Source organism: Microplitis demolitor, chromosome 2, assembly GCF_026212275.2.
Source record: "Microplitis demolitor isolate Queensland-Clemson2020A chromosome 2, iyMicDemo2.1a, whole genome shotgun sequence".
Taxonomy (NCBI): Eukaryota; Metazoa; Arthropoda; class Insecta; order Hymenoptera; family Braconidae; genus Microplitis; species Microplitis demolitor.
This window is the reverse complement of record NC_068546.1, coordinates 20,776,801-20,790,830: the sequence shown is the minus strand read 5'-3', so window position 1 is coordinate 20,790,830 and position 14,030 is coordinate 20,776,801. Positions and strand designations below refer to the sequence as shown.

General features: G+C 35.7%; 1 long non-coding RNA gene across 1 annotated transcript in view; it reads left to right on the top strand.

Moving 5' to 3' along the window:
* The window catches only part of LOC128669050 (uncharacterized), a 149,799-nt gene that overhangs the window by 16,479 nt on the left and 119,290 nt on the right, over nucleotides 1-14,030 (top strand). Inside the window, exon 3 of the long non-coding RNA XR_008404598.1 lies at nucleotides 1,536-1,695. This is a non-coding gene — a long non-coding RNA (uncharacterized LOC128669050). The remainder of the gene's footprint in view (nucleotides 1-1,535; nucleotides 1,696-14,030) is intronic.

The window sequence follows — 14,030 nt, the reverse complement described above, 5'->3', positions numbered from 1 at the left end:
CTCAATGTAGCAGATAATAAAAATTTTTATGTTGAATAAAATATTATCTATTTCCTTTTTTTTTATGCATATTTACAGTTAATTTAATAACTGATGCTTTTATTGTTAGATAATGAAAAATAGTGCGCAATTTAGACTGTCGTGTACATAGAATATGTAATAATAAAGAAAATTTATTTTACAATTTTTTTTCTTAACTTTATTGGTTGGTACAATTTATTCTAGTCAGCCATTTATAATCAAGTGATTAATTATGTCTGAATAATTAAGTTAATATTTAGAAATTTAATCTTCGAAATCTTTTGACTTTTTTGATAATTTTTAGAGTGATGTCAATTTTACCCGGATGTGATATTGCACTGAAAAAATATTTGGTTTCAAATAAATATAAAAATTAAATTGTATTTTTTTGAGACTTATTTGAGGTGTTCTTGATACTTATTTCGGGGTAGGAGTGTGTGAATTGTGTTTGAATCAAATCGAATCAAATATAACTATAATCGAGTATATCGAATTATTTGAAATTTTTCAAACTACCCGCGACTTTTTGAATAATTCGTCAGTTTTTGAATTACGTAATAGTTTTCGAATTTTTTTATACTTTTCAAGTTACTAATTCGAATCGAAAGAATGTTGATCAGCTTTGAAACATTCAATTTTTATTTAACAGAGTTCAGTTTTTTAAAGTAGCCAAAAATAATTTTGTCGTAGATTTGTGTCTTAGCTTTATAAACTTCTGACAAAAATTCAAATTTTAATTACTGGGAAAAAATTACAGTTTTAATTCGTTTAAAAGAAAATTTATGAATAATTTAAATCATTGGATTCGAAAGTTGAATCTAATAGTTTGATTAGATTCGATAGAGTAATTATATAAATTTTTTTATGTTTTATTTACAGTTCAAAATTTATTAAAAATAAAGAATTTAATTTTACTTCTTTTTTCAGTAAAAATAAAATATCAAAAATTTTGACTTTTATAAAATCCATCAAAGGTTTTTTTATTTTTCAATATGGAAACCATTTAAATTTGCAAGTTATTAATTATTAAATACTTAATTTACTGAAATAGCTGACGTAAATGGTTGAAATGAAAGAGATGAATAATTATTATTTTTTATTTTTATTCAAGTGAAACATGAATCATTAAAGAGAACTTTTTATTCGATAAAAATGTTTAATGTTTTTCACATCAATAATTAAAACCCATACTGTAATAATTAATAATAAATATTTAAATTTCACTAGATTATTAAAAAAGAAAATTTATAATCGGAAAATGTAATAATTATTAAATTACACCAACCCAAGGAAACATTTTTAATGTACTTTTTAATTAATCAGCAAATAATTAATTTAAAACATTTTAAAGCTTTAATGAATATTAAAAATTTTTGATCTCCAAAAAGCCATTAATAGAAAATTCCACTCTTAAGTTGTTCTTCTCCATATTAAAAAAGTATTGATTATATCGACTGAAAATTAAAAAAAATTATGTACAATTAATAAATAATATATGTTTAATTTAAAAACAGGATGGCGTCTAAAAAATCAAAGCAAAACCACTCGATTCAACATCTACTGGAGTTACCGTCCAGCCGTAACGAGAGACTATCTGAGAACAGTGAACAGCAATCACCAAGAACAACCCCTCGACAAGTTCCCGTCACTGTGCTTCATCCAACACCAAAAAAGGTGAGTACTTTAATCATCATTATCATTTCACACCACTTAACATTATTACATCTTATAAATTTTCCTAACTCTCATACTTTTTCTCCTCAATCAAATAAAAAACTACCCTTTCATATTTAATGAACTCTAAAATAAAATTACATTCAATCCATTAGGGTTTATCAATTTTTATTCTTCACTGTCAGGAATTGACGAACTAAATGGGTTTTACAAGAATAATTATTAAAATAATGATAATAATTGGGTACCATGTGATATTAAAGGATTATATATAAGCATCCTTTGTTTTATAATATCCAGCGTTCGTTTCATCCCCAATGAATTGAAACAATGTTTCGTGTACTGTAGACTCGGCAACATGATATTCTTCTTGTTCTTGTTCTTGTTATTCTTCGTGTTCTTCTACTACATCAACTTCTGCTACTTCTACTTCTACTTCTATTATTTTACGGCTCGTTTTCTTCCATCACGTTTTCATCCCCCGGGCATACTCAAATATTTACTAACCGATAATTACTCGCTGGATTACTTGCTACAATGTCAGTAATAAAAATTTGATTTATAAAAGAATCAGGAATCTATACTATTTTTTTTTTAATCAATTTAATTTTTTTTATTAACTTGATCCATTCATTGCTTTTTTTTTATTCGATGATTTATTGGCAGGTGGGGGTATTAGCTAACTAATTTAGATACAAAGTAAAATATAAAAAATATGTTAAAATGAAAAATGGGTTATCGCAAAGTTTGATATAAAGTATAAAAGGTATAAAAAACGAAATGGCTGTAGCCACGTAAACCGCTGACGATCCGTTTTGTCACGGAGTTGCTCGTCACTATTTTTTTTTATTATTATTCAACATTTTTTTTTTTGATATATCGATCGTTATTAATAAAAAGTATGTATGTAAAAATTGTTATTACATACAATAAACGCAGTTTATATCTTTTGGGTCAATGATTTTATTGCATAAATATTTTATTAACGTCAATTGGAGTCTAGATACTTTCAAAAAGTATCAATTTAATATGAACGATGTTAAAAGTACTCTGTTGATAATAAAAACAATTATTTTTAGATGGTATATTAAATTATAAATTTACAGTATAGGATAATTATAATTAGCATTCGTTACCTAAAATTAAATGAGGATAATTTAAATAAAGTTTTAATAAAGTTTAAATAAGTTATCAATTGACTTTATACTCTGATATTTCTCTTGACGTTGTTATTATATAGCGTGTAGCTCGTTGGAGTGTTATCGATTTTTAAACTTTCTCAACAAGTTTCTGTCGACAGCTACCGGCGGGGAAGTTATCAAAGTTTCCAAGCGCGTCGAGAGTTACTGGGGATGGGGAGGTTCGGGCTCACTGAATTCCATCCGTGTAACATTGAGCTTGTTGCGTTTGCGCTATTAAATACGTAGGGGTCGTTGTTATCTCACTTATTTACACGAAAAAAGCTCTCGTCGATATCAAAGACCTCGCAAACTCCCATTATCAACGGTCGGTAAAAACAACTGCCTGAAAGCTCATTCTGTCGGTCAGCGATCGGCGGTTGGTTCGCTACCGACCCCTGGTTAATTGGCAAAGTAGATTTCTGTGCGAATCTATCGTCGATAAGGTTACAGTTCGAGTAATGGTAAAGTAGAATTTTGTGTAGTTGTCGATAATTAGGAGAACGAAACAAGTTTTAAAACTTTAATCTCGACTCGAGGGCAAATTGAAATCAACTGATAGCAGACGATGTCTTTGCAATGCAAATTAACAAACTTTAAACTTGTACTTGTCGTACAAAGTTCAAGTGCAAATTATTTTGTAGTTACGACGAACAAAGTTTTATCATGACTCATTACATTAGACGGTGCATAGTTTGTCTGTCTGTAATCTGTTATAACAACTTAGTGAATTAACAATTAATTCAAGTATCGAAACAATTTATAAAGTACTACGGAGTCGATTGATAAAGTATAAAGTAATTAATTTAATCCATTTACATAATAGATATTGTGTTATTTTACTTAAGCTTTTTTTTCAAGTACGCTATTATTATTATTGTTAAATTGTCTTGGACGTGTAATTTCCTATTGAGGTGCCTTGAATAGAATGTAAGGAGTTAGCTCTTGTGTTGGATAGTCTTGAGCATACGGAAAATGGCAGAATGGTTGGGAAATTCGAGGTAAATTTATGATAATTGCATAAATCAGAGCTTTCCTCCACAATAATCATAATCTATTGGGATAGTTGCGCGAAGTTAGCTATTTAGCCGACGGCGAATGTCGACCGAGGGTGAGAAAGCTAGAACGCAGAGGCTTCTTCCGGGGGTGCGGTTGAATAAGATAAAGTCCTTGGGTATAAGAGAGAAGTCTTTGGTCTTGGTTTTGGTCTTTAACCACCACCAACTCAGCTCAACCAATTCTCATTGCCGAATCATCCCTATTTTACCTTCTCGTAATTTTAAACCCCCTGTATCCCATACTCCTCATTACAACTCATCCCACAGCCCCCTCAGCTTAAAGCCCCCAGTCCCCCTATTTACTACCGACTGTCGTAAATGTCAAGAAACAAAACTAATGAACTCTGTTGACTTTGAGGTTGTTTAAGGGTGGATAAAGTTGATTGGCCGAATGTTTTAAGTCGTTTAGCTGAACGATAAAGCATGACTTTGAATTACTAATGTTGAGATAATAGAACATCCAAGAAGTTGAGTAGTGAGATTCCCTAAAGAGGGACAGAGTAGGTGAACACAGTCTGCACGGAAATTGATCTTAATGGTTTGCCACTTTGTGACTTTGTAACTAAAGTTTTGTGGTTTATATAAGTATGGACTTTGCAAATGTGTGTATGTGTGTGTGTCGGCTTTGTCATCTGTAAAAAAAAAAGTTTTAATTTACCGTCTCAAGTTGCAAAATTGTAAAATTTTTTTAAACATTCGTTGAAGCAAATTGTTTTGCGGACGAGTAAATAGTCTATTTGGATGAGTAGGGTAAGTGGATAATTTTACAGCTTGTGAATCTGGTGTTTTTGACACTTGGTATATGTTTGTATAGTTAACAAAACGAGGAAACAAAAAAATAAAATCTGTTTGGGGTCCGGCTAATCTGGCGTTAGGTCGCGGAAAACGCAGCGTTAAAATACCGGAAAGCCAACCCCTAATCCGCTTAAGGAGATTTATTTAATACTTACGGTCGTCTGGCTCACCTCACGACCTCACTCACTCACTTTTCCCTTCTGTTTTTCTCTGTATTCACATTTACTCCTGTTATTCTTGTTTAACTTTATTTTTTTACGCTTATTTGTATTTTTTTTTTTTTTTTTTTGGTATCGCCAAGTGATACTGACTCGTGAAATTCCAAACAACCCCTAATTTCCACGCGGACAGAGTAAAAATAAAATCCTCGGGAAAAAAGGGTTGTGGGAAATTGAATACCAGGAAAAGGAATGAAAAAAAATGAGGTCGGATCTTCCGGATCAAGGGGGTGTTTAAAGGTACGGAAAGGAGTGTAAAGTAGACGCGTGCATCCCCTTGACTACTCGAGTAGTCAAGAATATACCCAACAGGAACAGGGTTGGGAATTTACTCTTAAGGAAGAAGCGTGAATTTTTATGAATGAACGACAGTAAGAATGCAGCCCCAACGTGTTTGTTCATTTTATTTTATATTTATTTATTTTTATTTTTATTCATTCATTCTCACCCTCGCTTAAGTGTGTGATGTTTAAAAAAGAAAGACGGAATTAAAGTAGAGGTTGTTTAGGAATAAAAAGACACGCCTGTGAGGCACAAAGAGTGTGCTCGAGGGTTACTCGCGAGCTTTCATAAAAATTGTGTCAATTAAGCCGACAAATTTTTGTTCAAGTGACGTATTGAAATGTCCTTTAATATCACAGTTGACTTTTCAGCTTTGCTTATATATTTATTTATTTTTAACTTAAGTCTATATATTTTTGTTCCTTTTTATCTGTACATAGTTTTTTTATAATCCGTTTTGTCTTGTACTCATGAAAATGTTACGGGCGAAAATCCCAAGGCTCATTCGGTAGAATCTGACGATAGCCTGAGGGCCGGACTGCATTTAGGGGGTGTGAGTGTAAGGAGGGTTGTTTCTGGCTGCCTGGCTGCCATTCTCTCTCTCTCTTTTCGTTCTCTCCAAGCGAGACTTCAGGGCGAGGATTAGCCCGTAGGGCATTGTAATGTCGTAAATACACCCCGGTGTTCACCCCTCGAATTTGCAGAACGTCTCTCTGGTTGCTTACTCACTCACTCTCTTACTATCACTCCCTATTCTCTCTTATTGCCTTGTAAGACCAAGAGTACGGTCGCGTATACTAGAATCCCTTGGTTGCGAATAGACCTCGGGACTGTTTTCCACCGACACTCGGGACTTCGACAACCACCCTAGGTAACAATGTCTCTTATTACCACTGTATGCGTCATTTAACGTTTGCATTTTGTCATCTTATCCCTTTATTTTCATTTTCATTGATAATTTTTATTTATCCTCGCTGTTCCTACATACAAACCCTCAATGAAATCACTTCCTCAATAATTTCAAATTTGTCTTAACTGTTTTTGTAAAAAAATTGTAATGAGTTATTTAACAAAAGACAAACATAAAGAGTAAAAGATCAGGGTAGTTTTTGCGAATGGTTATGTATATATAATTCAAAGTCTTAAAATAACTCGTGAAAATGGTAAGGAATAAAGGAGTAAGAAAATCGGGGATAGGAGACGCTTATAGTCGAAACGGAAAAGGGTTTTCGGTGGGGATTCACGGAAGGGCTGCGGGGTTATAATGAAATATGGCTGGCGTCCCGCTTCGTATAAGACTGCATTAAGATTATACCTAGCGCGTTGTGGCTGAAGGGCGAGTTACGGTAACGTCGGTGGATATATACTTATATATAGATATATATGTAGGCTAAGGCAGAAACCACCGGGAGAGACTGGCTTCGAAACGTTATAAGGGGGACCGTTTGGTTGGTTTTCCTGTAAGAAGAAGCAAGACGACGAGGGAAATAAGTGAGAGAGTAAGAGTGGGTAGGTGGGTGGTGATGGGTTGGTTGGCTGACTGGTGGATGCTGATGGTAGTGGAAAAAGGGGTTGAGAAGTATATGAGAGTATATTCCTCCTACAGTGTTTTAATCAAGCTGGATTTGCTGCGGCAAGCCATGGCTCTAACTTTCGTTTTAGCTCACAAGAGAACGAGAGAAAGACTCTAGTACCTCGTAATACTGATGCTTGTTGGTGCGTTTTAAATTCTTATTTTCTCTAGATGATGGAATACGTGACGTATTTTAGTTTAAAGCTTTTCCGCCTCTCTCTGTACTGGGCAAATTCAATCGATGGACATCGTACCCCTAATCTTGAGTTTTCGAAGACGGGGGACTGGAGAAGGGTGCAAGACTCCTTTGACGGATTCGAGACATCTCTAGGCTAGTTGGTAGGTGAGGGCACGTATACTCTTATGTGTACGTGTACAGCAAGTTTCCATGTTTCGCGGAATCGTGAGCTTTCGAACGGGAGGTTTTAGTTGGCTGGGGTGGCATAGAATTGGCTGCAAAGTTAGTTATTGGGAAATGGCAGAGCTGTAGCTCTTGGGTTCTATACACTCATGTTTCTAGCAACCGTGGAATGCTTTGTTGATCTCAATTCGTCTATTGTGTATCGTCTTTCTTTCCCCGTTTGTTTAAGCAATCAAATCAATTATCTCATCTACCGATACTGAAAACTAAAAATAGTCTGGCTAAAATAAAACTCCGTCTTTACACACAACAAGCGAAAGAGAGCAAGAGAGAGACAGAGAAGTATAAAACAACAATAAAAGAATAACTAAAATTTCATTCGTGGAAATGGAAATTATTGAGCTTTGCTCGAGAAACTCTGGTCGATGAGCTTCGTTTTCAATTCTTCGAGGGGGACTACGTTACGGTGTCCATGAATAATCCACGATTGCAACCCTTGTGCTAAAAGAAATGACGAGGGTGATTTTCATGTCGCTTCTACACAACTACTGCCCAGGTAATGCTTTACAGGAGTTGTTTCGATGAAAAATTCTCTACCTTATTTTTACCCTTCATGCTCGTCTTTTGGGATATATTTCAGTAATTCTTCAGCCACCCTTTAATATTGTGTCGACTTGTGTACAAGAAATCCTTCCTTGAATAAGAAACACTATAAATTCGGTTTAAGCTTTAATGCTTTGAGTAAAGACGAATATATATTAGAAATCATGATTGATTTCAGTGTTGAAATTGATTCGATCGTGTTCTGACGTCGAATCTCAGACAGGGACTCGAGCCTTGCTCGTTGTTCTAGGAATTCGTTTAATCTTGGCCACAACCCTTGTGAGAAAGCACACAACCAGGAAGGAATCAAGGAACTCGTACATACGCCGGACAATATGGCCGTACTTTCTGGAAGGAAAGAGAAAGAGAATAGAGCTTGCAGCCTTGTGCCGGTCAGTATGCAATATGCCAAGGTTCACTATTCTCCGTAGCTTGTTTGCTCGTTCCGTCCTCTTCTAGTTTGCTTGTTGAGCGTACTGGCCACCTAGATACCTCTCATAACCCTCCTGTGCCTTTCCACCTTCTGGTCCCGCTGACCTCCTTCGTCTCCGACCGAATCCTTGGGCTTGGGAATTTAATTACACTATAGTGCCTACATTGTAGCTAGTCGGCCCGGATGTAAACTCCCCATTGTCGTTACACAAAGCTTATATTTGTCACGAAACGGCTTCGACACTAGCTTTCTATGCTAGTTCAGCATCTACTCTCCAGTCGCTTATCCAACTGCTTTGACAACCCGAGTCAAAAAACAAATTCGGATTTGTCTTAAAGTTCTCCATGAGGTTTTTGAGGATCTACTTATAATTTTAAGATTGACAACAGTATAGAAAGTTATCCTAGTCACTCAAAGTAGTAATTACTACCAATTTTACCACTTTTAGGTCTAAACTGGAATAACATAAACTGGATTAGAGCCTGAAAATACTCAAAACATACAGGAATAATTTTATCCACATTTGAACCTCAAAAGTCTCATTCGAGGTATTCTCTCCCCTCTATCTTAAATTTTTCAAAATCTGAAGTATAACTTTTCATTCGTTGAGGATTTTGAGTACTAAAATATCGTTACTTTTTGGTCGGCAAATAAAATATTAAAGGAATTGAGGCTTTTAAGGACTAAACTAGAATTTGTTTTTTTACCCGGGAATAGTTTTTCTTCATTTTACTACCATGCTCGCATTTATAAAATGATTTTTTTTTTGCTTCGGTTATTTTAATTTCAACTTTTCAGCCCTAGATAGATATATAAATTCAAAGGTTCATTATTATTGACGTAAGTACATCGCAAAGTTCTCGCGGTTTTCCGATTAATTTGAATATTTTAGTCGACTTTTCCTGAGGCGCAGCTATATAACGTAACTCTCGGCTCTTTGCACATTATCAAGTAGATGTTGCTTCTTTAGTCTTCTTCTTACGGTAAATTTCCGATCTTACAAGAGTGAGTAAAAAAAAACCAAAAAAAAAAAAGATGAAATCTAAAAAAGGATAATAAGTAAAAGAGAGAGGAAGGAAGTTGATTATAAATTTTCTGGCTTTACACAGTACGAGGATCATCCGGCAGCTTTACTCAGGCTATTTCTGAAGAACAATTTTAATGATCGATTTGTTCATTGTTCAGTTTGTCTTATTACTATAAAACATATACTTTATAGTACGGTAATTAGTACTTTATCTATCTTATCTACTGAATACTATATTCAGTAAAATATTACTATGTGTGGATGGATTTAGTAATAAAAGTTATGTCTCTAGTTATAAAGTTGTTTTTACTTTATTTTAAAATATTCATAATGAGGGTGTAATTTCATGGTGAATAATAGGACTTTTGGTTGATGATGTATCCAGGGTATGAGAAAATGGAGAGCAACAGTTTCTCTCCTCTTCACTGTGTGTTCTATAGTAATAGTTTTAGCTGTAGTTGTGTAGTTTGAAATTTTGTGGTGAGATCGTTCAGTCATAAATATAACTAGAATAATGCGTATGTTATAGCGGTGATGCTAAAACGAGAATGGTTTAGAAGCTCGTGAGACCGTAAACCCTCGTTACCATTCACTCGTCATTTAATTGCTCATCCAGTTGATGGTTATTGTCTTACACCAATTTCAGCCGACGTCTCATACTTATACTCAATAACAATAATAGTGGGAATACACTTTTTTTTCAATGAATATATTCTGAAATGCTTTATTAGTTGTAAAGTCAGTTTGGTAAAAAAAGTTTTATAAAATCGCAAAAGTGAAATATTGTAGATGCATGTGATTCGTTGATGTGAGACTTGGCTGAATGGTGTAAGGATACAGTGGAGGTACGAGGGTTGCAAGGGGTGGGAAACGTGGAGTAAACGAATGGTTTGGGGTATAGTAGGCAGGCAGTGGGTGGAATGAGGTAAAAGAGTGGGTGTAGGTGGGCTTAATTGCCCGCGAGTTAATTAAACTGTAATTCAATCGTGCGAATTCGCCGATGTTTTATCGCGGGTTCTGGTCGTGCATCGCGCTCTACTTAAATGAAACGAGGGTTTAGTTCTACTGGTGCTGGTTTCTGGTAGTGCTGGTGTTCCTGCTGCAAGTTTTCGTTTTAGGGAGTTGCACTTAACGTATATACGTTGATCGTACTTTACAACCGGTAAATATATTTAACCAAATAAATTTTCGTGCTATGGAATAATTTTTGATTGTACTTAAAACTTTTGTTTGTTTGTTTGTATGTATGTATGTTATGTATGCATGTATAGATTAAATTTATATTTGAGAATGTGAAAGTTGAGTTAGGCTAGCAAAGTTTCTTGTGGAAAAATTTTTCAGGGTTTTGAGCATGTGCAAACACACCCTATTTCTGATAAACTCTCCAGCGTGTTCACTTCTGATAGGATGAATATTAAATTCTGGTCACCAGCAAACAACTGGTACTTGCGGTGGTCTTGATGGTATTGAAGCGTACGATTGAAATATGTAACCGGTTGGAAGTTAAACACAAGACTATTGGAGAGTGAGACTTTGAGGGAGAGAGTGCAATTCTGCTACCCTACGTGAATGGAATTCCATCAGTTTAAATTTACCATTTCTGACGGGATTTGTTTTCGTTTTCATCTTAGTTTTTCTCCGACTGGTTCTATATTCTTGAATACCCTCTGGTTATTTTGTAAAATCATCGAGACTCATTTACTCAAATGGATGTAAGCTAAATTCTCATTTACTTACTACCCTTAAATTTAGTAATTGCTTAGGATGATGAGAGCTTTTGCCGAAGAATGCAATTTCGTTAGTAAATCGTCGCAGTCCATCGGATTATCGGTTCTCTATATACTTCTACTACTACTACTACTACTACTATTACAATTACTTGTACGTACATACTCTACAAGGCAGCTCTTCACCCGTCCGAGCTAGCACTGGCAATTATCTGCGAGAAATTAAGGTCCGGGTCGAAAGTAAAGGGAGTTGTTCGGGTGGTATGGCAGTGAAGTAGAGTCAGAAAACGGGGGAGATGTGAGAGAGGTTGAAGGTGGCAGCGAACGAATCTTGACGGAGCAGAGAGCAGCAGTAGCAGAAGTAGCAGTAACCAGCAAGAAGGGTGGTACGCTTAATTTCATAGACGTGCTAGCATGCCGCCGGCTGGGCCATGCGAGCAAGAACAATCGAGCCCGGGAGCGTGTGCAAAGAGGTTCGGGAGTTTAAAAGGGGTGGTTAGATGGTGGAGTAGGTGGTTCAACAGCAGTAAGGGTGAGTACTTCCAAGGGATAATTACAATAAGCAGGCTGGCTGCCCTTGCTGACTCGAGTTTGAGGCCGGTGGTCTAAGAAAACCAGTGCCGTAAGCTTTAAACTCTACATTTGTTAATCTATTTTATTCATTTTCTACAACTCCTTTTACTTTGTCATTTCTCATGATTAATTTCATTTTGATAAATTTAATGCATCATGATGAAAATTTTACACCGTAAAACCGCACGTTTTCTAACTCAATTATCTAAGGATTCTCGGGCTAATTGAATTAAACCACATCATTCCGAGACCTCAGTACAACTTTAACAAAAATACTTAGGCATCAGTAAAATAATTTAAAATTTAGTTGTTGTAATAATGAAGAACTTATTGTTCTTAAAATATTAATTTGTTTATTAAAATTGGTATATTTTAACAAAGTTTTAGTTTAGAAAGCAGCTTTTCTGACATCGAACGGGTTCTTAGAAAGCGTTACCCTTTAGACGCTTTAGATCCTCCAGGCGGTACATACCGGGTCCATTCAACAGCGGCCCTCGCTCATTAATTATAAGAAAACATTGTACCGCGACCATCCGGTGCGGTTCGTAAGTCTTGATATTCCAATGGCATAACTCATCCGAGGGTTTGGTCACCCCCTATTTCAAAAAGCTACACCTAAAAGACGTCTTTCTAATTTTTAACCATTGTTCTTTAAATAAAAAGTTTTGCTTTGTAGCGTAAAAAAGGCTTTAAGTTATGTAGGTTTAGGCTGGGTTAGAGTTTCAGTGGCTGATGGGAGGTTGAGGTTGTGAGATAGAGGATGACGTTGTAGGAATATACGGAATCCTTTGACGTGCCGAAGCGGGCGCATCTTGAGAACGTCCTTGCGTCTTATCCTAATAACAAGCGGCATTAATCACTAGTGCGCTACGGTGCAATTACCGTGATGGCGTTGGGTTTTTGGGAACTGCTGCTGCTATACTTCCACTGTTGCTGTTGCTATTCCTGTGTACCAGCAGCTTTCGAAGGGGTAGTAACTCAAAGTCAAAGGGTGAGCACAAGCTTTCTGTTTCTCATCACCATCTACACTCTGTAGTCGCTCACTCACATTTAGCATCATCATGCTTGTTTTAATATCAGGACTTTCTGACCACCAGCTTTTCACAAATAAATTATTTAATAATTTACTTTGTTGTGAAAGCAGGACTGGCTTAAGTTATTCAGATTTAATTAATCAAATAAATATTTCGTATTGGCTAGTGGTTAAACTATTTGAGAAGCTATCTTAAAGCTCTTGTAGATAATTTTACCCGTACCCTCGAGTGCCAGATTGTGATCAATGAACGGCGCAGATGCCACAGAATATTGTGTGTGTATCTAATCGACCACCCTGTCACTCTGACCGCTGAGCCACCCCTTGGGCCAGAATATCCACCCTTAAACCTCCTTCGCACAGTAAAGTCCTTCGGGGACTCGAGCCCATAAATCGAAAGTTCGAGACTTTGGCACTATCGAGGCTTCTGTAAGATCGCACCGATTTGTCTGAAAACAGAAATCCTCGAGGATATAACGTAAAACCACCCTTATTTTTCTATTCATCTCTTATGTATCTATATATACATACATATATATTCCTATAAAGTGAGCTGTATAAAGGCAAAACTATATAAATTTTGATTTCCTGTAAGAAATTAATGGAAAGGGTTTTATTCAACTGGGAATGAAACAGCCAGCAGGTGATGTCGTCGGTTTTGTACCTCACACCAGTTCCCTCTTTATAACCACTAGCTCCGCGTGAGGCTCTGTCAAGTTTAAACCCGCTACGTGACTAAGTTGCAAGGGACCTGCTAAGATGTCCGCTAATTTATATGTTCGCGTTAACTTGCCGGCCTCTTATGCTTCTGCTTTCTCTCCTACTTCTACTTCTGCTGCTGTTGCTGCTGCTTCACAGTACGTAGCATCTCTCTTGTACATATTTTCATCCTCTCCCTTTTCTCTGCTTCTGCTGCTGCCGCTGGACGAGCTTCTGCAAGAGAGGCCACGGCTCGCATAAGTAATCGCTGCTATCACGGCGGGCAGATGTGCCAAAGATCCCTCGTGGTACTGTTAGAATACGTGGCAAACTATATATATTTACAGTCTTTAACTATTACCATCACTAATACCACTATCGTTGATCATTCACGGAGAGAAAAGAATAGTAATTACCATTCTACATACCAACCAGACTAATTTTTTGTAAAATGGTAAATAATTATGTAGAATAGGATTCATTAGCATTTTTCTGGTAATGATTACTATGTTACATTGAAGCAAGTAAAATGGTAAAAATCGCTATCTAGCATGGGAACCAGGGCTATGTAGAATGCTACTCAGTCCCATGCTTCAATAGCTGTCATTACAGTTTAATAAATATATATAAGACAACGAAGTAAACAAACCAAGTAAATAAATTGTTTATTACTAAATATTCAAATTTTTAAAATTATTCTTTATTTTTTATCAAAAAATGATATTTCATTATGAGCAATATTTTAATTATTTCAATAGATTTATTAAATTTCTAC